Raw genomic sequence first — 21,494 nt, forward strand, 5'->3', positions numbered from 1 at the left:
TGTTAAACAAAATGAGACAAAACAAAAGTGTTTCTTCTTGGGATGACCGTGGAGTCTTTGTGTACAAAGGAGAAAATATCCAAGGCTCCAATATGCTGGACTTGGTGAAGGGGGTTACTCAAACACACACCCTGCCTAGCCATCGCATACCCACAGGCTGGGATGCTTTCATGAAGGCCATGGCTGAACTGAATGTTCCATCTTCTGTGGTGGGAAACCCGATTAATCGCCAAGCTTTCGAGCATCTAAAGAACCCTGTCTCCTCCAAAGAGATGCCGGCCCATTTTCGTAGAGCTTCTACAAAACGAAGAGGCAGCTTGCCAGCTGCATGGATAAATTTGTAATGCTTTAAAATAAAAATTTTCTTTTAAAATTTATACCGTGTTTGTTTGTTTAAACAAAACAGACAGACAAAAATCACATTTTAAGCCCACATGGGGGCGCTTTATTGAAATTCAATATTGTTGTGGAATTCGTTGCAAGATACACATGCCTGGGGTTGCACAAAGAGGTTTGGAACAAGTTTGGGCATGCCCTTCTTTTTTACAAACTCTTCCACCATTAGATCATTTTGAGCTAAGTCATCAGAATACAGTTCTTGGATCTGATCAAAGGAAAGTCCTTTATTGCTCAGCTGTAGAAAAAATATGCAGTGATAGCCACAGACCACTGAGTCGTCAGCCTGTAGCTGTCTGGGTTGGAACGCAGTCTTGTTGGCATTTTTTCGCAAAAATTTCACAATGGTTTTGGGAAACAGGGGGCTGTCGGGAGGATGTCCATAAGAGTAAAAAAATTCACCACACCCATCCAGTGTCAAGTATATGGCAAGCCAGTGTTCTCCAGGGAGGTTGTGGGGGTGGGTATTCACCACTAGGCTCACAGGCCTTCGATGCAGTCTCTGTTTGGGGAGCCAGTCAGCTGGAAACACTCCAAGGAAAGTCTTTTTGGTGTGAGGGCTTGTAGATAACACAGATGTCAGCTGTAGGGTATCCATGTTACATATAGTCAAATAAAACGTTTCTTCTATGATTTATCTCAATAACGTTGTCAAAAACCCCATAGACAATCATGTTAACGGTGTTAGGCAGTGCATTGGCAAAACGTATTTCAGCCCACAGATTACCAGTTTTAATCAAGGAGTAGTGGTCCGCACATTCCTGATCTGGAGACAGGTCAAATGCAAACAGCGTGTAGCCCTGAGCAAACTCCTCACGGTTAACTAACAAAGATCTGTCTTTCATATGTTTACCAGCCGCCTGAACCAGATGCATGTATTCCCGCACACAGTTGCCATCTTCAAAGTTGGGTTGTAGAGGTTTAGCAGGTACTTGCTCGCCGTCCAGGTACAGTGCCACAAAATTGATGTCATAATGCTTAAAGTTAAATGGGTTTTTATTATAGGCTCCGCTGAAGGAATCGTTATCTACCAGTCCTATAACTAAAAGCTTGGGTAATTGCCCCCAAAACAAATTCTCTTGGTTGCTGACACGGCTCCCTGCGGGGATGCTAAACACTTTCACACCCACGCGATCCACAGGGTATTTGGCATTAGCTGTAAAGAGCGCCTCTGCGTGGCCTAAACGGACACCAGGAGCTACTCTTACTTTTTTCACAAAAAGGGAAGCAGACAAGATTTGTAATTTGCACCCCCTATTTGGACCCCCTGTCATGAGGCAAAAGGCATCTTTGCTGCGTGTCAGTTTAATTTTGACATCAACTCCATTTACCAGCAGCTTCTCTTGAAAAAACAGATCACTGTGGAGGCGCCCCAGCAGGTCTATTTTTCTGCTTTCAGCAGTCAGGGCTGATATAATATATATTCTTTAATATATATATAATATATATTCTTTAATATCACCTCCTCCCCCGACATCTCTACCTCCATCCCGCTTAACACAATTATGACCATTCAAGGTAAAAAATAAAATGTGTCCGGGGTCTGAGGCACAGCCCCCGGCCTCAACAAGAGGAAGCAGGGGGAGGCAGCCAGGAGACAGCAGTCCTGCCACCTCAGCCAGTAGCCAGGGCTAGAACCTGCCTGCACCAAAGGGAGAGGGCAGAGGCAGGAAGAATTGGGACCCAGCAGCAGCCCAAACAGGGCCCTTACCTGCAAAGGGGGAGAAGCAGCCACAGCAACTCAGAGCCACACCCCAGCATCCACCCCAGCTTGAAGAGGGCAACCTGACTCAGGAGGTGCTCAGAAGCCAGCCCCTCCAGGTGGAGCTGCTGAGGGCACTCTGTGGGAAGAGCTGGGCAGCCAGCCAAGGGGCCACAGCTGGGCCCACCTTCCCTAATCAGCTCAGCCAGAGAAACCCAGTAGCCAGTCAACATGGTGCAGCTGTGGCTGATCCCGGCAGCCCAGCCAGCTACCCCTGCTGCAGCAGCTTGAGACAGCCCAGGGCCACGCCAGGGCTAGAAGACAGCAGCCTGGCTCAGGTGTTGATAGAAGCCAAGCCTCTACAGGGGGGGCTGCCACAGGCATTCTGGGGGAGGAGATGGGTAGCCCCTCCCAGCATTGCCAAGCAGGCAGCACGGAAGCTGGCTAAGGCAGCTCCTCGTGAGCAAGGCCAAGGAGCCCTCAGCTGGGGATGGCTCACACTCAACCCCACCCTGCCAGCTAGGCAAAGGAGCCCAGAAGGGATTAGTGGTTGGAGGGAAACACCTGGGGGAATGCACAGCTGGGCCCAGTCAGGAGAGGGAACAAGCCTGGAAGGAGGGCGGGGTGGAGACAGGAAGGGTGGCTGGGAAGAGCTCTGGGGTGGTGGGTGTGAGTAAGGAGTGAGGATGTGGAGTGAGAGCAGAGCAGTGAAAGAGTGGAGGCTTGGAGGAGAGTTCTGGGAGGCAAAGGTGATGGAGGATGCAGAGGGTAAGCAGGCCAGGTTGAGCAGGCCAGCGAGTGGGCTGAGAGGGAGTCCGGGTGATGTATACCGCCCCTCCTCCCACAGAGCAGGGTCCTGCAGAATCCCTGGCCCCCCTTTGATGTCAGGAGCAGACTGCCCAGCGCCCCGCCCAGTGGCGGCTGCTGCTAGCCCTGACAAAATGTTTTATTGCGACAAACTAACTCCTCTTCTGCTCTTCACTCTGATTAAGGCTGGGGCAAAAGCATGACACGCAGGAGATGTTCATATCCACATGGCTGCTGATGTGCAGATTCTCAAAAGCTTGGATAACGTCCTCATCAAACTGGTGTAACAGAATGAAAAAAATGCATAGTTCAGTGAAAAGGCCCCTCAGAGGCCACCCCCCAACTTCATTAGCCACCCCATTCACAAACACAAATATTGTTTTACCTCATTACCTGTGAGTGTTGAACTGTGCTTTCTATGTCCATAGATTCATTTAAAGGTCCATCCTCCTCCTGGTCCTCTGCCACATCCTCAAACTCCTCAGCAGGGATCTGGAAAACACACCAGAGAGGGTTGGGTATCCCCAAATCCATTTCATCTGCAGGGGGGCCAGTTAACTCCGTCTGTATTCCATGCTGGTTTCCCCATGTTTGTAGCATTGGATTTTCTATGTTAGTGGGGGGAATTAGATCCAGCTCCGGAGACTTGGCCTGCTCACCTGCCTCAATCTTCCCGTTGTGAATCCGGTAAGTACAATACATAGGGAGGAGCTCTCCAAAGTACATCTTAGATGCCAACGGTGTCTTAAATTCCTGGGGCCTCAGAGGAGTATCCATGTTATCAGCAAGAGCCCAGCCGCGTGTCTGCTAGCGCAAAATGGCTTCTTTCCTAAAAACCACCTTGTATGGGTGTGTCTAAGAGCACCCTATTGGTTGGGGGTGAATGGGCGTGTTGATAGAGGGGTCACACGGCCATACTCAGCCAATACCTGTGGTGGTTACCCCATTTCCGGGGTGGGGTGCAGCAGGCGGAAGTTCACTGATGTGGAAGTGGGTGGTGTTTGAGAAAAGAGATCCAGTTACATTGCAGGGGTTGTGGCCTTCCCATGTCACTTCCGCTGAGGTAATAGGGGAGGGGGTGGCCTGCACACGTCACTTCCTATGATACAGCAAATATGCAAAATGCCTAATTAATATGCATGGTATACCCGTCACTTCCGATGATGTCATGGGTGGGGGTGGCCAGCTTACGCCAATTCCGGTGATGTGGCAGGGGGAGTGGTCTGCTGGCGTCACTTCCGATGGCGTCAGGGGATGTGGCGCAGCTTGCTCATGTCATTTCCGGTGGCGGGGCTTGATGGCGTCATTTCTGGCGGTGGGGCTTGATGGCGTCATTTCCGGTGATGTCACAGGGGGGGGGGCGGGGCGGCCATTGCTTACGTCACATCCGGTGACGTAATATTGCCTCATTAATTATTCATTGTGTACCCTTTTACTACTTGTCTGCCAACTGGTGGGCAAAGCACAAGATAAATGCAAAGGGCCTTTGCAACCAATACCGCTAGTGATAGAGGCCTTTGCAAAAGTAGGAGTGGACATTATAAGGCCCATCTCCCGAGCAACCAGACGGGGAAATAAATATATCCTGACTGTTGTTGATTATGCTACAAAATACCCGGTAAGGGACATTGAGGCAAAGACTGTTGCTGACACTTTACTGACTGTTTTTGCGAGACTAGTTTTCTCACAGGGAATGGTCACTGATTTAGGAGCATTTTTTTATGTCCAGGGTCGTGAAAGAACTATTGCAGTTTGTGGCATCAAATACATAACCACCACAGCGTATCATCCCCAAGCTAATGGACTAAATGAACGGTTCAATGGCACCTTGAACCATATGTTAAAAACGTATGCTGCCAAGCATCACAATGACTGAGACCAGCGACTCCAACAGTTACTTTTTGGATACAGAGAGGTGCCCCAGGAAAGCTCTGGGTTTAGTCCCTTTCAACTACTTTTTGGACGACAGGTGAGAGGACCTATGGACATCTTGAAGGAGGCTTGGATGGGTAGGGAGAATATTGAGAGTCGTGATGTCATCACTTATCTCCAAGGTAAACTACAAGAGTTACCTTGCTGCTGCAAATAACTAACAACGCGCACAACAGAAGCAGAAGGTATGACTCCAAGGCCCGAGAAAGGATCTTTAATCCGGGAGATCAAGTCCTTGTGCTCAAGCACCGCCAGAAGCACAAGCTAGAGATGGCATGGGAAGGACCCTACCCAGTAATACTAAGGGTTTCAAGTGTGAACTTAGTAAATGTGATTGGTGGTAGTGGGCCACCTAAAATGTTTCATGTAAATATGCTCAAACCATCTTTCAGTAGGAATAACTTGGTCCTTGTGACCACCAGGGGGACAACAGATGAGTTGGAATTATCCGGGTGGGGGGGAAATCAACAGTAAAAGTACTGTAAAAGATGTAAAGTTTTCCCCATCTCATACTAGAGAACAACAAAACCAGGTAAAGACAGTCTTGGTAAGGTTTGAATCCATCTTTTCATATGTCCCGGGGAAAACTCAATTAGCCTACCCTAAAATAGACACTGGAGAGGCCAGGCCTATTACCCTACCCCCATACAGGGTGACAGGACCCAATGCTCTCCTTATAGAGAAAGAGGTCGAGGAAATGCTCGCCCTTGGGTTAATAATACCCTCAGAAAGTCCTTGGGCCGCATCTGTAATTTTGGTGCCAAAACTAGATAAAACATTCCGGTTTTGTGTAGACTACCTTAGGTTCTCGGGTACATGCACATTAAATAAACTTCCTGTTCTGTTACAGTTGTATGGATGGGTGTAGAGATTGTTTCCATGTTTAATCACTAGAGATAACCTGAAGTATCTCAATTTTCCAGCACACAGGCAACTGTACTGGGAGGAAAAAATCAGGAATACAATAAATTTTGTGTTTACCTTCATATACAACCACTTGTTTAAAAAAAGTGTTCTGGGGGGGGGGGAAATGCTCCATTTTGGTACAGCAAAGCCAAATGCAAATTTAATGGGTGCATTATGAGAGTTATACAGTTGTGCCATTGTTCCACTTAAGGGTTAATGTGAATACCAATGGCCTGTTCAGGCACCTGGCCACTTGGCCTAACAACTCTGTTCCTCATTAGCCTTGTTTATCCCAAAGCCATGCAACTTGGAGAAATGGACATAAGTGATGTAAGAGTTGGATATGCGGAAGGACAGAGCAGCAGCAAGTATCTTCTGGAAGATACCAGGAGAAAGTTTTATTGGTTAGGGCTGGTCATCAGATTATGTAGGTCCAATTCTACAATTAATCACGTGGGTCTGTCTGTCTGTTTGAGTTCATCTAAACTCTTTAATTATCCACCTTCCTATTTGGCTGTTTATCATCATGTTTGTCTACTTCATTGTTTGCTCATGCTAATGCGCTGAATAATGATTAAATTCATGCTACAGCTTAAATTAATGATAAGAGATAAGGAAAGGATGATAAGGATAATACAGAATGGGAGCGACAAGGCTTATCTCATCAGGAAACAATTCAAGAAATAATGAAATGTATAAATAAAATTAAAATGGATAAAGATAAAGAATTGGCCAGGAAATTTTATATGGAAATGGTATAGAACTCCGGCTCAGATATCGTATATAGTTAAAGGAATGAGCCATAAATGCTGGCATTGTGGTCAAGAAATTGGTATATATGCGCATATGTGGTGGAATTGTAATGTGGTCAAGGAATATTGGCAAAAGATTATAAGGGTAATGTCTGGTTTATTTCAAGTTAATATAGAGGTTAATAGGGATCTGCTTATCTCCGGAATATTGGGAAATAAAAGAGTAGATGGAAATAAGCAAGACCTATATAAAATTATGATTTTAGCTGGAATGGCTGTAATAGCATTGGGATGGAAGGACAAGCATAAATGGACAATGGAAAAATGGAATAATTACGTCTTTGAACGTGTACAATCGGATATATTTGTACAGATAACTGCTGATGAGACATGGGAGGATAAGCGTCAAAAGATTACAAGTAAATGGTCGTGTTATAGGCACTGGGTGGAAAGGGGGGAAGCCAACCCAAGCATTCAAGCCCATATGAAGAATCTGTGCACATGGTTAAAGATATGAAGATATAATGGGGGGTGGGGGGTGGGAGGGAAGGGGTAAAAATAAATGTATACGGTTCAATGTATGATTATGTACATATGTTATAATAATAAAACTTAAAAATTAAAAAAAAATCATGCTACAGCTTATATATCTGCTGTGCATCTAGAAGAGAAATACCATCTATACTACAGGTATTTAATATATTATGTAGAAAGTTAGCTTTATTGTTTTCTTGCTGTTTGACCTGCATGAGACTGTACTGGAATTTTAATAGCTCTATTCTTCTTTTAGTTCTTGAATAAACATTGTATTTTTTAATCAACGTGAGCATGGTTACCCTCGGTTTTGCCAGATTGCTCGGGATTCCAGTTTTTGAGACTAGAAAGAGCATCCTTGTAAGGCGGGTTTCAGCCTCGACAATGAGTATTAAGGATATGCCAACAAAGGAAGCAACTGGTGTTAAATGAACAAATAAATCAAAAAGTTGGCTACAAATACAAAAGACATACATGCTTACCAGAAAGAACTAAGAAAATAACTTAAAGGAGTACACTGAGTCACCTTAAGATTAAGCTCATCAATTGTCCTGACCCTGATGCATTAGTTGCTGGCAACCATAATGAAATAAAGTGTGCTTCAGTACTGCAAAAAATTTCCAGTGAAGGGAATTTTGATAGACAGACAGATTGGAACACTTTCCAACTCTTCAGTAACATACAAGTAAAACAGGATACTGCAGAACATTCAGTCATAAAACAGGCCATTTGTATCTACAACACATTGCTGAATTACACCTTTTAAATTACACATGTATACGGGAGAACAGATTCACCTGCTGTCAGATCTTCAGAGAGCAGGTTTATGTGAGCTATACCTTGATGCCACTGGATCAGTTGTAAATAAACCACCAGCAATTAAATACCAAATTTCATACTATGCTTTGTGCATAAAACTCTCCACCAGACTAATTGTATATACTTCCAATAGTAGAGATGCTCACCTCAGACCAGAGCACTCCTACCATTTTCTTGCTGGCCGGCATTATTTTCACATGATACATTTCTAGTCACTGGACATCATTTGAAACTTCAAAAAATAAAACCTCACCTTTAATACATGCTGTCAAGGAGGATTTCAATCATATGACATCACTTCAGTACCTGTTCATGTGCTATGAAGTATGTGCTAATGATAGAACTGTCAATATTACAACAGTACGTATCTGTGCAGCACAGATAAAATTTGTTTGACATATTGCTGCAAAATAGAAAAATACAGGAATGTGGTGATGTTATTAATTATCTCACCATACTATTTAGTAGTAAATGTCTTACAGAAGCTGATTGCTGCCTTTTAAGCATGTGACTGCTATAAAAACAAAGATATTCCACATCTGCTGACCCTGGTGGAAACGTGGAGCAAATGACCAAAATCAACACCAAAGAAGGCTTCCAAAAACTATACGGAACCACTCGTCTCTCTGAACAATGGAAAACATAATGAAAATTATTTAGGTGGCCAGGCCTATTGCTGCTCTTGTTTAGGGGAAGGACGGGTCCTCCCCCACATATTTTAATCATCCACCTTGGTGGCAATGACTTGGGATTGGTGCTGGGTAAGGCCCTGTCACTACAGGTAGTGGAGGACCTATGGGTGATAAACAGCCAATGGCCAAGTGTGCTGATCTTTTGCTCTGAAATGCTTCTTCGGCATGTGCGGCGGGAAGCTATAAAATGGCCATTTAGATCCAAGCCTGTGCCTGTCTCTTTATTCCTGGCAATTCATATGAGCCTGGAACAATACCCACAACTTGAAAAAAGGAAAGTAATGCAGTGAAGAACAGTGTAGATGCAATTAATAGACTGCTCGGAGTAAATGATGCCTTCCAGGAAAAGAAATGGAATATTAAGTCTTCAGAGATAGTTGCATGGCGAGTATGCAATGTAAAACTACAAAAGAAGTAACAGGAGTCTTTTGTGAACAAAGGCTGTGATGTTTCATGTCACAATTAATAGTAAATCAATTTTGTTGCCCTTCCTGTTACTGTAAACATACCTTGAGCGATGCCAAGGAAGTCAAGGAGGCACTGAATGCACTCCATGAACCATCTTCTTTGTCATGCCCCATGCACTGGGTAGAGAGAAAACTGATGACCAGAATTATTGCCTCACATCTCTCCATGGTACCAGATAAATGTATTGTTTGTAATCCATTCAGATGGACAGATGTCAGAAAACACTGATATCAACATTCATTCTTTTAGTAAGGAAAAACAAATCCTAAGGCCAGGCAGGTTTTACTAATCTAATGGGAGTAGTAGATACTCCAGAAGTTAATATGTAACCACCACAGTAATTTCTTTATATAAAGTATTTTCCTGTTGGGAAAAGTGTGGCAAGGCACTATAAATACTGCCTTATCAACTTAAAAGTGAAGGGGGACATAGTAGGTTTGATTCAGAGTGAAATCTTTCTGACATGAAGGATGTATTCTCTCCAGTGTATATTTCAGAATTGTGCTGAAGACATTACCTGACAACTGAAATAATTACGCTGTATATAACACACTCTTCCGTTAACTGTTTCAGAATCACTTTTTAAAAAATGCAGTGGCACAGGGCAACTAGACTCATTTCTTTGTGAATGAAATACCATGTATGCTGCTTATCACCTTTGCAGTCAAAAATCCATACAGTTGCAACTGCTGGCCTCATTCATTCTCCTGAGGTTTGGGAATGGAGAGTAGCTTGTATTGCTAGGGAGAAGACTAAACAAGAACAACAGGCAAGCTGCACTTGGTTTGGAAAGAAAAAGAAGCAATACAAAGTCAAATATTTAGCAAAGCACAATGCAGTGTTTGATCAATTAGATCTTATCACATATGAAGAAGTAGTAAAATGGCCAGCATTCAAAAGGAAAACACTCATCTTACTAGGAGCATATGGTGTTGGGAGAAGACATAAAAAACACACTAATCACAAAAACATCCAGACATGTTTGCATACCCTATTCCATATGTAACCAGACCACCAAAGAAAGATGAAGAGAATGGAAACAATTATTACTTTGTATCACATGACCAAATGATGTCCAACAATGAATATTTGGAATATAGTAGCCATGAGAATGCAATGTATGGGACGAAACTGGAAATGATACAGAAGATTCATGAACAGGAATTAATTGCAATACTTGATGTAGAACCTCAGGCTCTGAGGACTGCAGAATTTGCTCCTTTTGTTGTTTTTTATTCTTGCACCTACAATTACCCCAGGGAATCATGAGCATGAATCTCTTCATCGCTTGCAAAAAGAATCTGAAATCTTACAGGAAACTTATATACACTGAAGAGTGGGGCCTGCCCTTCTTTGAAAGGGCCAGCAGTGAACCCGAGATGAGACTGTGCCATCCTGGTCCACAGCCCTCTCCCCACCCCAGCCAGCCTGCTCCGATTGGCCAGCCAGAGTTTGAAACTGCTGAGTCACCACCAAATGAGACTCCTCTGGGTAGATCCAGATGGCAAACCACAAACTGTAATTCCCCCAGAGGTTCAAACAAACAGCCTATATGCGTTTTATTTTTTAAACTGCAATAGCGCATTATGGCCAAATCCATATGCACTCACCATCCGCTTATCTTGCGCAGTCATGGCAGTTGGGTTCATTCCACTACCATGCTGTCCATCATCACATTCACCCTCCCAGTGCGTCTTTGTGGTGCAATCAGTTCTCTACACGCCACTGAGTAAAGCGTTATAGTGGGTGGTTTCCTATTCTGTCGTCAGCGTTGACGGCGCACATCACAACCCTTTTTGTTAAAAGGTTAATTCTGCGCTATACCGATATTCCAACTTTTAAGAAATGGCAAGGTCCCCTCCCCCTCAACTTTGATTGGCCCATTTTTTGCTCATCACAGACCACTTTCTAACGATTGGCTGGTTGTTATGGCGGGCAAATTTGAAAATAATTTGTCACATTAAAACATTCTCTGGAAACTCTGTTGCTCATAGTGGTGTTCTGCTTGTAGTAGTCGCCAACATGGATGCACAGAGTGTGATATTTCTAATGATGGCTCAGATTGTGGTTGGCATGCTTCGCAGCACAGCCAATATGTTCCTAGCCTACCAAAGGCACATTGCCAGAAGGAGAAGGGCTGCCGTCAGACCGTTTCTTTTCCCACGCAAACCACTGCTCACTACAGTAGGTTTTGCGGTGTACCGACCTCTCTTTATTGTGCAAATGCGCTATGAAAGCCCATTTTTTTAAAAAAAGTGGTGGGCAAAAACAGATTTCTGCCATTATCACGTGGTACGGAAAGGAGGCACAATTGTAGCACAGTGATGACGGGGAACATGCAGAATGGGAAAGTGTGTGAGTATCTGCCTGAACAGCGCCGCAGTTGCGAAAAAGGCGTGGAAACAAAAAGGAAGTGTGGATTCGGCCAAAATGTTATCTGTTCATACATTCACATGTAACAATCCTCTCTAAGTAATTAAATATCAAAAATACAATAAATAAAAATCCAATCAGTTCCAATAAATACAATCCAAAATCTATTCATATAAATAGAAATCCAACTAGGGGAGAGTCCTTAGGTTGTTCAATGAACAGTCCACTCCAACAGGGTCAGACTGGTAAGTATCCAAGTAAGTATCCAGGCATTCTCTTGAGCAATTTGCTAACCATTGATACTATTTTCCAGGTTGTTATAACTCGCGTGGTATCCAAAGCAAAGTGGGTATGAAGCACTAAGATGAAAGCCAAGGAGAGCACTCAAACTACGATGTATCCAACGGGTTTTGCCAGCATATATTTAAAAATTCCAATCCTGTTTTATATAAACTTCATCATAGGCATCAATGTAACAATGTAACTATAGGTATCAATGTAACAGCACTTAGCTGGAATAAAATATATATATTTAAAAACCGAAAAATAGATAGAATCAGTGGTTAGCAAATTGCCAATCTTGCATTTTGGGCAACTTTGTAAACAAAAATCCTATTTTATTATTAATGATCATGAATGAAAAGTGTTTGTAATTTTGTCTCAATTTAATTTGTTGTAAATATGGGAGGAGAAACATTACTGGTTTCACCATTTCAGATCTCTGTCGTCTGAGGATTAATGTTTTAATTACGTTTAAGCAAAGAAATGCTGATTTTTAATAAAAACCTAAAACAAAAAATAAATGTTTAATATATATATATATAATTGTTTAAAAAATTTTACGAGAAAATACTGTGTGATGAAGAAACCACTTTAGACACTGTGATAAACTAACAATTCCAAGTCTCATCTGCAGCAGCCGTGTAAATTCTTTAAATTGTAAATGGCTGTACAGTCTGACCATTTTATTTTAAATATATTTCCTTTTATGTGTTCAATAATTTTTTAAAAAGTCCGTACAAAAACACTGACGAGTTTGACCCATGAAACTACCCAGCTGATACCTCAGTGCATCACATTAAGGATGTTGCAAATTCAATATCTGATTTTAATGTATTGTTCTCTTTTATTCAAATGGATATGTTAGAAAAATGCAGAAAAAAATTAAGAATGCATACCGTTTCCCTACAGTAACAGCATAAAACACGTACAACACACAAAAAACTGTAACATCTTTTCTTCTCCAGATACCAAGTTGTGGGCCTAACTTACAACACAGAACATTTTGTTTGCTTCCCCAAATTCAGAAACAGTGGACACTGACATCTATATGATGGACTGAGGGAACGTGCTCAAGACATGGCAATAGAGACCACAGAAGCTGTTTTCTGAAGGAACGTCTTTTCCTAACCACAATGCTGCTGTGCATCAGTCATCACTCAAACTACCCAGGTGTGCAGCACAAGGGTATGCAACCCCAGGTGGCTGTGGTGACAAAAACGGTACTGCTGGGCTATTACAGGAGCCATCAACAGATTAGGCACAGTCTAAAGAGAAAGGAAGTAATGATAGGGAAATGTGAATACACCATACCTCTTCAAACATTAGTACTGACTCTTAGATAATTATAACATAAGTGTGAAAAAATCAAAATCTTGTTCCAAAAACAAGTTAAAAGTGAATGGTATACGGTGTTCCAAAATCTTATTTTGAAATACATGGGACATACTGCCATTCTTGTTCCTTATTGAAATCTTTTCTCTCCCTAATAGAAATGTCTGGATTGCCCAGATTCAGGGAGAAAGCCCTTGAGCCCCGGAGGCAGCGAGGCCTCCTGGGAGAGCTTTGCCGCTGCCAAGGGGAAACAAAGAGGAGGCTGCTGCAGTATCTGGCAATCCCCACAAATCACAGGTGTGCCAAACTCAGATAGGAAGCAGGCCGAAACATCCCCCCTGCAGGGATATACTAAAAGGAATGACAGGATTGCCCGTTGTTGATAACAGGAGAGGCTTGAAGGCCCACTGAAGATAAGGGGAGCCAGGAATGCCAATTTACTTGCATGGGTTCCATTAAAATACATTACAGCACAAACATTTTTTGCAAAGAAAATGTGGAATGCATTTTCCATAAAAATCTTTGGGCTCTGATACTTGGGGACTGGAATGACAGCCCCCAGAATAGGACAGTCCCTAGTTATAGAATCTGTGCTCTGGGACCAGAATGACAGGTCTCAGAGTGGAATGACAGCCCTTGGGAATAAGATCAGTGCTCTGAGACTTCAATGACAGCCCCCAGAGTGCAATGACAGCCCCTGGGAATAGGATCAGTGCTCTCAGACTGGAATGACAGCCCCTAGAGTGGAATCACAATCCCTAGGAAGAGAATCAGTTCTCTGGGACTAGAATGACATATTGGAGAGTGGAATGACAACCCCTGGGCATAGGCTCAGTGCTCTAGGACTGGAATGATAGCCTGCAGAGTGGAATGGTAGTCCCCTAGCAATAGAATCTGTGCTTTGGGACTGGAATGACAGGCCACAGAGTGGAATAACAGCTTTCGGAAGTAGCAAAGGCATTCTGGGACTGGAATGACAGCTCCCGGAATGGAGTGACAGCTCCTGGGAACAGAATCTGTGCTCTGGGACTGGAAGGACAGGTTGCAGAGAGGAATGTTGGTCCCTAGCAATAGAATCTGTTCTCTGGGGTTGGAATGACAGCCCCCAGATTGGAATGGCAGTCCCTAGAAACAGAATCAGTTCTCTAGGCCATAATGACAGGTCGGAGAGTGGAATGACTGCCCCTGGATGTAGCAGAAGTGTTCTGGGACTGGAATGTCAGCCCCCAGAATGCAGTGGCAGCCCTTGAGAGTAGAAGAAGTGTTCTGGGACTGGATTGACAGCCCCCAGAGTGAAATGATGCTCCCTGGAGATAGTAGAAGTGTTCTGGGACTGAAATGACAACCCCCAGAGTGGAATTACAGTCCCTAGGAATAGAATCTGTGCTTAGGAACTGGCTGCCAAAGGAGACATTCATCTGGATTTATTTCATTGTAGTATTTTCTCCATTGACTGTATGAGCCACTTGGAAATATTATTGACTCTGGTTTTTGGTGTTACCTATTATGAGATATTTGATTGACTGATTATCGTTAGTGTATACGCTTTGGAAGTTATTTATTTCTTTGATCTTTATTGAGTAAATTGGTTATTGTTGTTGAATATAGTTTCATTGTTCTGTGATATTATTGGGCGAATTCTTTGGTTTTGTGCTGCTTCTGTTCCCCCTTAGTGCCTTTTGCCCTTGTGCTTACTTTGTTTTTGAGGCCATGAGTCACTTTCAATCAGTCTTTGCTTATTCTGATTTAGATAGGGACAATCCGGGCATTAATTCAGGGTCTTCAGATTGGAATGTACTGCAAAATTTACAAGAAAAGAAAGTCAAACTACGTTTACAGGTTACTTCTCTCACTGAATACCATAAACAAAATAAAATCCCTAGAGGATTACATATAAATAAAGCACCTGGTATGTTTCAACAGGATGAGGACTTTTAAGAAAAAATGGATGGCTATACTAAACAAGTGCTCTTTGGACCTGATGTTGTTGTTGGTGGAAACATCTAAGAAGGAAGAGTTTAGACTTAAAGGGGAAATGGAGCGGGATCTTGAAAATTTAAAGAGACAGTCCACTGAGGATAAATTTTCATGAACTTGATAACAAATTGAAAGCCTTTGAAAACAAACTCAGGTAGTTTAAATTACAGAAGTTTGATAGAGACCTTAGAGATTACTCCCAGGGACGAGTCTATTACTGGTGGGATAGCACAATCCATAAAACCTCCCGTGCTCACCCTAATGGATCACAGTCTGATTCTGACTCTTCAGACCATTCTAGTTTTGATTCTTTGGATGCACCAGATTCAGGCAGAAATCTGAGAAGTAGATTTATTCCACCTTCTCGGATTAATTTTTTAGGAGGGCCTCCGGCTCCCCACAGACCACAACCCAAGAGACAGAGACAGAAGTTTTAATCTTTAACTTGTCTAGTAGAATACTGACTGCCATGGAATTGACTGTGCTGAATAAGGGCTTGGGATTTGTCCCCACCCCATCCTATTCTGCTTTTGAAACCAGAATTGATGTATTTAAATTGATTAGATTGTTGAAACTGAGAAAGTTTCCGTATATTAAGACCAAGTCTAAATTTGTTCCCTCCACTTTGAAGGTGAGTATAGACACCTTCAAGAGGGTTGTGCTTAGGGATATAGAGAAAACTGAAATTACATCATGCAGAACCTGGTACAACGTTACGAGGGAGGAGAAGCAGGCTCTCTCCGATTTGTGTCGGGACAAGTCGATTGTCATTAAACTGGCTGACAAAGGAGGGGGAGTGGTATTGCAAAATCTGGAAGATTACGAGTTAGAAATCAGGAGACAACTGAATGACCAGGAGAACTATAGACCCCCTCGGTGAGGATTCGAGAATGCATGTTACACATGTAATTAAAATCATAGTGGATGAGGCTATGATCATGGGGGAGATTTCCCCAGGGTTACACAAGGCTCTCATCAAAGAGGATCCTAAAATACCCACTTTTTCTACCTAGCCCAAAATCCATAAGGGGGTCACCCCCCTCCAGGACGCCCTATTGTGGCAGGAACCAACTCAATATTGGAACATTTAGCACAATTATTGGATGGACATCTTCAAACAGTAGTGGCACATATACCTGCCTTTCTTAAAGATACGGTACAATTAATTACAGAAGTGGAATCTTTGGTAGTACCAGAGGGGGCAGTTATTGTAGGATTGGATGTAGTTTCCTTGTATACTTTGATACCCCATGAGGGGGCTAGGCAGGTTATTAAGGAAGCCCTTTGGGCTAGAAAGGACCAAGTCCCCCCAACTCCTTTTTTATTAATGTTAGCAGATATCATAATGGAGAAAACTTTTTCCGATATAGATCTGATTTTTTTATACAAATTAAGAGAGTAGCCATGGGATCCCCAGTGGCTCCATCTATAGCCAACCTGTACATGAACAGATTAGAAATATCTTATCGGAAACTGTTAACCACTTTTTCACCAAAATACTATATTACCAGAGATTTATTGATGATGTGGTGGTTGTCCTTTCCGATCCAGCTATTGTTAATGAATACATCGAATGGTTGAATAATTTGGATCCTCATATTAAATTCACGGGGAATCATAGCCAGACTCACATCAATTTTTTAGATGTAGTGATTTATAAGACTCATACTCATAAGTTGGCAGTGCGACCATTCAATAAGATAACAGATTGGAATTCTTATTTACATTTCTCTTCACACCACTCAACTAGATTGAAAAATAATATTCCTTACGGCCAATTCCTGTGCCTCCGTATGAATTCTACCACTGCCACAGACTACCAGAGAGAAAGTGATTTACTAACTACTAACTTTTTAAAATGGGGATACTCGCTGGGAGTAGTGGAAGAAGCCAGAATTAGAGCCTCTGAGGCGGCTAGAGAGGATTTATTGATTGCACAAAAGAACATCTCCAGAGCCTATGAAATTAGTAGGATAATATGCCAACATTGGCACCTGGTTCAGCATTTACCAGATTGTGGCGAACCCCTCATGATAGGCTATAAAAAGACGAACAGTTTCAGAGACATCCTAGTGCATGAAGATATGAAGGAAAAGTTACCCCGAGGAAATTTACCATTAGGACATCATAGATGCGGTCATTGCAGTGTATGCCCTCTCACCAGATTACTTTAGGGGACCAGGAAATTAAGTTGTATGATTTTCCCACTTGTAACACACAGGGTATTATCTATCTCATATTCTGTCCATGTAATAAGATCTATGTAGGAAGTACAGGTAGAGCTGTTCGAATCAGAATACAGGAACATTTATCAAAAGTGAGGAGACAGATGATGGAAGCTCCATTGACTGCTCATTTTCAGCAATTCAAACACAAAGAGACAGATACAAGATTTACAGTTTTGGAGGTGGTGAGGGACAAGGAAGGGAAAATACCGATGAGACTACTCCAGGGAAAGCTTCTGGATATTCCATTTGGGATCCCAGACCCCAAGAGGACTAAATACTGATCAGGACATGAGTTATTTCTTGTGAAAGAGGTGGGGACGGTTTGACATGCCGTCCTGAAGACCACATAATTACTAACACATGATTACAATACAAGTGTAGTGATATAATTGAAGTTGCAATTTGCCCGTGACTACTGACATTGTTATCAATGGAATGAGACCAAACCAGATATTTTGTAGTGCATTTAGAAGATTTATTTATTGTAAGTATGATGCTAACTTATTGATTGTAAAGAATGATTCATTGTAAGTCAGACAGAATTAGACCTAACCAGATTTTTTGTAATGTATGTATTGAATTAATTCACTGTTTGTATGATGAGGTTGCTTGCCTCGCATGACATAGTATACTATATTGTACCCTAAGCGTTATAGTGTATCGTTTAATGTTTTTGATACAGATATATTGCCCCTGAGAAAGCCTATGTGGCAAAACAGAGCAGTGTGTCAGGCACAGTGACTTGCCAGCGACATCCAGGACTCTATAGGATTCAACAGACTGACATCTGGATATCTTCTTTTTTCCTTTTTCCTGGAGCTGTACTTGGCTGACTTTGATCACATGGTCAACATTCATCTGGATTTATTTCATTGTAGTATTATCTCCATTGAGACTGGTCTTTATTGACTGTATGAGCTACTTAGAAGCATTATTTACTCTGGTTTTTGGTGTTACCTATTATGAGACATTTTATTGACTGATTATCGTTAGTGTTTATACCCTTTGGAAGTTATTTATTTCTTTGATCTTTATTGAGTAAATTGGTTATTGTTGTTGAATAAAGTTTCATTGTTCTGTGATATTATTGGGGGAATTCTTTGGTTTTGTTCCCTTGTGGGTTAAACCAATTAGGGAATCAGAAAATAAACTGATTCAAAGCTCTCCCTGAGGTATGGCTAAAAGTTCTTTGGTCATCTATTTGATAGTGTTTCACAGTAAAGATTGGTGCTCTGAGGTTGCTGTACTTCCATTCTACTGAAATGGCAACTCAAATACATATGGATGTGCATTTAGCATGCAAGCCATACATTACTGATCAGCACTTACTATGAAGTGCTTCAGATTTTGAGAAAAGATCTTGATGAAAGTAGAATAACCACATTGCCACCTGTGCTACCAAAGAAAAGTGATGTTTATGTATATTATCCCTGCTCCCTGAACTGAAACACCAGATGGATTTCTGCTTCAATCAGGTACAGATGGATATCAAAAGGATTAAAACTTCCATCATGGGCGTAAACACTCACTATGTGTACCTAAAAAGGTATTCTTACCTGAAAGACCCAAATAGGTCAAGGAAAGACTCATTGGCTGGTTTTAAAAAGCATGTGTATTTCTTAAAGAGAGCTAAGAGATTCTAGGCCATGGTATGTTATCCATTAACTAGGTGATGAAAGCTTTTACCAGCCTTCATGTCATGGAAATCAGAAATCTTGCAACAAGCCTTTTGTGGGTACCATGAAACAGGTGTTTGAGGAAATGGAAAGTGTGCTTGAGTTACACAAAAAGCCAATTAAGGTGTACACATATTTGCAAAGCATAAAATCTCAGCATGCTTCCTTTAAGTATGCGCCTGTTGATTGTCCAGCAGCATTTCTGAGGTGCTTGAAATAAGTGGGCTAAGCCTAGTGGGTTATGCACTCTTGAGATCTGTGATTTTATTATTTTACTCCTGTATTTTACTATTGTTGTAACCCTCCATGAGCCTGCTTGCGGGGAGGGAGGGCTAAAAATAAAATAAACTAGTTCAGAAATGGAAAGAATCAGTTTTAGTGAGGCAACAGAGGAGGTCTTACCACACCATTCTACACCAAAGGCAGACAAAAAACAACACCAAAACATGTCTTATGGGAAGCCATGGAATACATCACCAAACGAAGAACACAAAAGATGCATGAAAACACTACTAGCTGTGCTACAGAAATTATAACATGTTGGACGAAGTCATTGATGAGGCGTTAAGCAACTTTGGCAGAATGGATTAGAGATAACATTCTCCTCTGTCCCACATTCATATATAAGAGCATTGCATTAGGCAGCACAGCTGTATTCTATGGTTTCCTTGACCATAATGTTGTTCTCAACAAAGACTTTCTTATAATTCCTTTCAATACCGATATAGTCAGTACATGGCATCACTGGCTTCTCAGTGTTATCATTTTCAAAACAAAAGAAATAACGATTGTTGATTCAATGAAAAACCAGCAGAGGTCAAAACAACATGGTAATGTTCTCATGTTTTGCAGCTGCTTGTCATCAAGTGGCAAATGTGCAATTCAAGATGGACTTCTGGAAGGTGCTTTTAAGTTCAGATGCACAACAACAAAAGAATGCCTACAACTGTGAAGTCTACACAGTTCTCTACAATAACTGGAGGAAAATACCACAATGTTTTAAGTGAGCACACCAGATCATGGATCGGTGCACAGGCAGGCATGGATAAGATGTGCCTGCAAGCAAGAAAAATGAAAAAGAACTGTTCATTTGTACTCCCACAATACATCAAGAACTGCTACAAGTAACTACTGCTGTAGATGTAGTAACCAATACTATTGATTGGCAGCATATCTACTAACATTAATTTATAGAGAGGAAAGCAGATGGTCTACCTGTCCCCAAAGGTACCTGCAAAGGTAGCTTCTCCCCAGAGGATACAATGGCTTTCTGCAGTGTTTGTAGAGAGTAGTATCATGTGGCTTGTCTTGCACCAGAACTGATCCCATTGCCAGCCTACTATATTTGTTACTAATGCAGCAACTACACTTGTCCAAAGGATTTTTCTGTGAAATGGGAAATATTTACAGAGTACGTTCCTGCCATTTATTGTTCGACATTTTAAATTGTAAAAATACCACTAACTATGTGCTTTTATGTACAACTGACTTTTTCATACTTTTAGTAACAACTTTATCTTATGTGGTAAAACTAGTTTGAATAACAAAATTGAAAAGGAAGCAAGTAACATGTAACATGAAATTGAAAGAGTTATGGGTTATCTCAAATGTGGTTCTGGCCACAACTTGCTTCTTTCTTAGTGAGGTGTGGGAACTCCAATTAAAGACAGTCACAGGTAACAATCTCAGCAACAGGTGTCATGTGTTGATGGGTATCTCTAGGTTGTACCCTATCTTTACTAGATGAAGAGTGAGCTACTGACTAATGAGTAGACCAAATGATTTGAAACTCACTATTCATGAGTAATTGGCCTAGTAATGCCCAAGAGAAGTCAGGATATAATACAGCCTTCCTTTTCTAGAGCCCTGAGATGCTTTTTCTAAATGGGTTAAGTACAGCTTTTCACACAATATTGCCAATTATGCTGCTAGTTTCCTTATGACCATTATCCAGTGTCCCTTAAAAGGCAGGATGGTTACCATGTGTGTAACACATGTTCCTTACTGCATCAGTATGAATTATTCCCTATGGGCAAATGTATTCTGTATTGGAAATAATGTATTGTGTACTGGCAATCACTGCCCTTAGGGGCAACTGTGGTTTCCCTTATTCCCTATGGGAACGCATGGTCTTTATTATTCCCAATAGGCAAGTATAGTCTCATTTTACTCCTTTCTTTCAACACTGATTGATACTCCATTGGACATCATTGGGCATAATAATCTTTAAGACAAGAAAAAGTTTCATTGTCGATTCAGCAAAAGTTCGGACACAGTTCAACAGAAAAATTATTATGACTGTGGAGTATACATAATATTGAATGCCTATAGTGTGATTTCACTGTTGTTGTATATACAACACTGAATGCCTATAGTGTGATTTTAGGAGAAGAGTATGGTACCTCAAGCACTGAGCATGTCAAAAACTGACCAGAGTAAACGTTGATTTGCACAGGAACTGCAAGTGTGGGAGGAACATAGAACAAAAAGAGTTTTCAGGTTCCTTCCAGAAATTACACCATAAACTTCTTTCCATGGCTACTGAAGTATGCATGAACAATGGTTGTTGGGGGTTTTCCGGGCTGTATTGCCGTGGTCTTGGCATTGTAGTTCCTGAC

General features: G+C 41.8%; 1 pseudogene; it reads left to right on the top strand.

Moving 5' to 3' along the window:
* Positions 1-6,811: 6,811 nt before the first annotated feature.
* LOC129324155 (peripheral plasma membrane protein CASK-like) lies at positions 6,812-10,341 on the top strand (annotated as a pseudogene).
* Positions 10,342-21,494: the final 11,153 nt, after the last annotated feature.

This window comes from Eublepharis macularius, chromosome 1 (genome assembly GCF_028583425.1).
Source record: "Eublepharis macularius isolate TG4126 chromosome 1, MPM_Emac_v1.0, whole genome shotgun sequence".
NCBI classification, from domain to species: domain Eukaryota; kingdom Metazoa; phylum Chordata; class Lepidosauria; order Squamata; family Eublepharidae; genus Eublepharis; species Eublepharis macularius.